Source organism: Bufo gargarizans, chromosome 6 (genome assembly GCF_014858855.1).
Source record: "Bufo gargarizans isolate SCDJY-AF-19 chromosome 6, ASM1485885v1, whole genome shotgun sequence".
Lineage (NCBI taxonomy): Eukaryota > Metazoa > Chordata > Amphibia > Anura > Bufonidae > Bufo > Bufo gargarizans.
The window spans coordinates 195,143,795-195,149,119 of record NC_058085.1 but is presented as its reverse complement, the minus strand read 5'-3'; the positions used below and the strand labels follow the sequence as shown (position 1 = coordinate 195,149,119).

Genomic DNA, 5,325 nt, shown 5'->3' with positions numbered 1-5,325 from the left:
CATTCTGAGATTGTTTTCTCATGACACATTGTACTTCATGATAGTCATATATTTGAGTCAATATATTTCACCTTTATTTATGAAAAAAAAATCCAAAATGTACCCAAAATTTTAAAAAATTCACCATTTTCCAAATTTCAATTTCTCTGCTTCTAAAACAGATTACTTAACATTCCCCATATGTCTACTTTATGTTGGCATCATTTTGGAAATGTAATTTTATTTTTTTAGGATGTTAGAAGGCTAAGGCCTCTTTCACATGGGCATCATGTTTTTTGCCCGGATAAGAGCCGGAATGCGCAATTTTCCCGCACGAGTGCAAAACATTGTCATGCGTTTTGCACTCGCGTGAGAAAAATCGCGCATGTTTGGTACCCAAACCCGAACTTCTTCACAGAAGTTCGGGCTTGGGATTGATGTTCTGAAGATTGTATTATTTTCCCTTATAACATGGTTATAAGGGAAAATAATAGCATTCTGACTACAGAATGCATAGTATAATAGTGCTGGAAGGGTTAAAAAAATAAAAAAGTTAACTCACCTTATCCTCTTGTTCGCGTAGTTCGTTCCCGGTCTGTTCTTTGCTAGCTGTGGGCTTGGGCTAAAGGACCTTTGATGCCGTCAGATCACATGCTCCAATCACATGGTCCATCACCGTGGTGATGGAGCATGTGATCTGACGTCATCAAAGGTCCTTTAGCCCAAGCCCACAGCTAGCAAAGAACAGACCGGGAACGAACTACGCGAACAAGAGGATAAGGTGAGTTAACTTTTTTATTTTTTTAACCCTTCCAGGACTATTATACTATGCATTCTGTAGTCAGAATGCTATTATTTTCCCTTATAACCATGTTATAAGGGAAAATAATACAGTGAATAGACTGTCACCTAGAACCCATGCGTGAAAATCGCACCGCATCCGCACTTGCTTGCGGATGCTTGCGATTTTCACGCAACCCCATTCACTTCTATGGGGCCTGCGTTGCGTGGATTATCGCACCGCAACGCACAAAGAGGAGCATGCTGCGATTTTCACGCAACGCATAAGTGATGCGTGAAAATCACCGCTCATGTGAACAGCCCCATGGAAATGAATGGGTCAGGATTCAGTGCGGGTGCAATGCGTTCAACTCACGCATCGCACCCGCGCGGAATACTCGCTCGTGTGAAAGAGGCCTTAGACGTTTAGAAGCAATTCTTAAACTTTTTAGGAAAATTTCCAAAACCCACTTTTTAAGGACCAGTTCAGGTCTGAAGTCACTTTGTGGGGCCTACATAGTGGATACCCCCATAAATGACCCCATTGTAGAAACTACACCCCTCAAGTTACTCAAAACTGATTTTACAAACTTTGTTAACCCATTAGGTGTTCCACAAGAATTAAAGGAAAATGGAAATTGAATTTCTAAATTTCACTTTTTTGGCAGATTTTCCATTTTTTTACATTGTTTTCTTTAACACATTGAGGGTTAACAGCCCAAAACTCAATATTTATTACCCTGATTCCACGGTTTACAGAAACACCCCACATGTGGTCGTAAACTGCTGTACGGGAACATGGCAGGGCGCTGAAGGAAAGGAATGCCATACGGTTTTTGGAAGGCAGATTTTGCTGGATTGGTTTTCTGAACGCTATATGTTTTTTATTTTTCTGCCGATCGTCTTGTGCAGGGGCTCGTTTTTTGCAGAAAGTGTTGTGGTTTTTATTGGTACCATTTTTGGGTACATAGGATTTTTTGATCATTCATTATTACACTTTATGGGGCAAGGTGACCCTTTCATTTATTTATTTTTACAGCGTTCATCTGAGGAGTTAGGTCATGTAATAGTTTTATAGAGAAGATCGTTATGGACGTGGTGATACCTAATATGTATACTTTGTCTTATTTATTTAAGTTTTACACAATAATAGAATTTCTGAAACCCCAAAAAATTATGTTTTAGTGTCTCCATAGTCTGAGAGCCATAGCTTTTTTATTTTTTGGGCGATTGTCTTAAATAGGGTATCAATTTTTGCGGGATGAGGTGATGGTCTGATTTAGGGGTCATAAGCCTTTTTGATCGCTTGCTGTTGCACTTTTTGTGATGTAAGGTGACAAAAATAGCTTTTTGTGTTTATCGGACGGGGTCTACCATGTGATATATTTATAGAGACGGTCGTTACGGACGCGGTGACACCTAATATGTGTATTTGATTTTATTTTTTAATTTTTTATAGGAAAAGGCAATTTAATTTTTAAATTTACATTTTTATTTATTTTTTCATTTTCATTATTTTCACTTTCTTTCTTTATCAAGTCCCTCTTGGATAATGAAGATCCAGTGAGGCTGATAGCTGTACTATACTTTGCAATGCTCTTGCATTGAAAAGTATAATACTATTAGATGCCCTGTAGGTGGCAAAGCGTCCGGTTGCCATGGCAACCATTGGGTGGTGCCATCGCAGCGCGGCAGCCCTGATGGTTGAGAGAGGGAGCTTCCGCCCTCTATTAACCCCATGGATGCCGCAACTGCGGCATCTATGGGGTTACAGCAGAGTGTCAGCATAGAGCTGACACTCTCTGCTGATGGCGGCGGCTCAGGAATAGAGCCGCCACCATCACACACAGCAGGGGGACCGGGGGCAGTGCTGGAAAGGGGGGGGGGGCAGGGGGATGTATGGCCGGCAACATTCAGGGAGGCTGGGGCAGGAAGGGCAGGGAGAATGCATGGGGCGGGGAGGGGGCAGAGGACCGCATCAGGAGATGAGCGCAGGAGCAGGAGAGCAGGAGATGAGCTGCAGGAGGACATAAGGGGGGCTTGGAGGGGCAGAGATCGAGGGGGAGGGGCAAAGATCGGGGGAGGCACGAGGACACGATCTGATTTCAGGCTCTGATCTGCAGAGCGCAGATCAGAGCCTGAAACCGACATTTTTTCACTGCCCCAATCAGATTGGTTAGTCTGCACAGACTAACCAATCGGATCGATTGCCGGCAAGGGGCCACTGAGATTGGTCCCTTGCCGGCATTACTGCACTGTATGCTGTCCGTGACAGCATACAGGGCAGGGGCAGAAGCTTTAATCCAAGCGCTTTGCAGTGCTTGGATTAACCACTTAAGGACCACAGGTTTATACCCCCCTAGTGACCAGGCCCTTTTTTACAAATCGGCACTCCACAACTTTAGCGGTTTATTGCTCGGTCATGCAACTTACCACCCAAATTAATTTTACCTCCTTTTCTTCTCACTAATAGAGCTTTCATTTGGTGGTATTTCATTGCTGCTGACATTTTAACTTTTTTTGTTATTAATCGAAATTTAACGATTTTTTTGCAAAAAAATGACATTTTTCACTTTCAGCTGTAAAATTTTGCAAAAAAAACTACATCCATATATAAATTTTTCGCTAAATTTATTGTTCTACGTGTCTTTGATAAAAAAAAAATGTTTGGGTAAAAAAAAAAATTGTTTGGGTAAAAAATGTGAATTTCCGCTTTTTGAAGCAGCTCTGACTTTCTGAGCACCTGTCATGTTTCCTGAGGTTCTACAATGCCCAGACAGTAGAAAACCCCCACAAATGACCCCATTTCGGAAAGTAGACACCCTAAGGTATTCGCTGATGGGCATAGTGAGTTCATAGAACTTTTTATTTTTTGTCACAAGTTAGCGGAAAATGATGATTTTTATTTTTTTTATTTGTTTTCTTACAAAGTCTCATATTCCACTAACTTGTGACAAAAAATAAAAACTTCCATGAACTCACTATGCCCATCACGAAATACCTTGGGGTGTCTTCTTTCCAAAATGGGGTCACTTGTGGGGAAGTTATACTGCCCTGGCATTCTAGGGCCCCTAATGTGTGGTTAGTAGTTTGAAATCAAAATGTGTAAAAAATGACTGGTGAAATCCGAAAGGTGCTCTTTGGAATGTGTGCCCCTTTGCCCACCTAGGCGGCAAAAAAGTGACACACATCTGGTATCGCCGTACTCAGGAGAAGTTGGGGAATGTGTTTTGGGGTGTCATTTTACATATACCCATGCTGGGTGAGAGAAATATCTTGGCAAAAGACAACTTTTCCCATTTTTTTATACAAAGTTGGCATTTGACCAAGATATTTATCTCACCCAGCATGGGTATATGTAAAAAGACACCCCAAAACACATTGCCCAACTTCTCCTGAGTACGGCGATACCAGATGTGTGACACTTTTTTGCAGCCTAGGTGGGCAAAGGGGCCCACATTCCAAAGAGCACCTTTAGGATTTCACCGGCCATTTTGTACAGATTTTGATTTCAAACTAATTCGCACACATTAGGGCCTCTAAATTGCCAGGGCAGTATAACTACCCCACAAGTGACCCCATTTTGAAAAGAAGACACCCCAAGGTATTCCGTGAGGGGCATGGCGAGTTCCTGGAATTTTTTATTTTTTGTCACAAGTTAGTGGAATATGAGACTTTGTAATAAAAAAAAAAAAGAAAAAAAAAATCATCATTTTCCGCTAACTTGTGACAAAAAAAAAAAAATTCTAGGAACTCGCCATGCCCCTCACGGAATACCTTTGGGTGTCTTCTTTCCAAAATGGGGTCACTTGTGGGGTAGTTATACTGCCCTGGCATTCTAGGGGCCCTAATGTGTGGTAAGTAGAGTTGAGCGAATACCTGGATGTTCGGGTTCGAGAAGTTCGGCCGAACTTCCCGGAACTGTTCGGGTTCGGGATCCGAACCCGATCCGAACTTCGTCCCGAACCCGAACCCCATTGAAGTCAATGGGGACCCGAACTTTTCGGCACTAAAACGGCTGTAAAACAGCCCAGGAAAGGGCTAGAGGGCTGCAAAAGGCAGCAACATGTAGGTAAATCTCCTGCAAACAAATGTGGATAGGGAAATGAATTAAAATAAAAATTAAATAAATAAAAATTAACCAAAATCAATTGGAGAGAGGTCCCATAGCAGAGAATCTGGCTTCCCGTCACCCACCACTGGAACAGTCCATTCTCAGATATTTAGGCCCCGGCACCCAGGCAGAGGAGAGAGGTCCCGTAACAGAAAATCTGGCTTCATGTCAGCAGAGAATCAGTCTTCATATCATAGCAGAGAATCAGGCTTCACGTCAGCCACCAGTGCAACAGTCCATTGGCATATATTTAGGCCCAGCACACAGGCAGAGGAGAGAGGTCCCGTAACAGAGGATCTGGCTTCATGTCAGCAGAGAATTAGTCTGCATGTCATAGCAGAGAATGAGGCTTCACGTCAGCCACCACTGCAACAGTCCATTGGCATATATTTAGGCCCAGCACCCAGGCAGAGGAGAGCGGTCCCGTAACAGACAATCTGGCTTCATGTCAG

General features: G+C 42.7%; 1 non-coding gene across 1 annotated transcript; it reads right to left on the bottom strand.

Moving 5' to 3' along the window:
• Positions 1-2,520: 2,520 nt before the first annotated feature.
• LOC122942946 lies at positions 2,521-2,606 on the bottom strand. The gene has a single exon (XR_006390785.1). It is a non-coding gene; the product is annotated as a small nucleolar RNA SNORD71 (small nucleolar RNA).
• Positions 2,607-5,325: the final 2,719 nt, after the last annotated feature.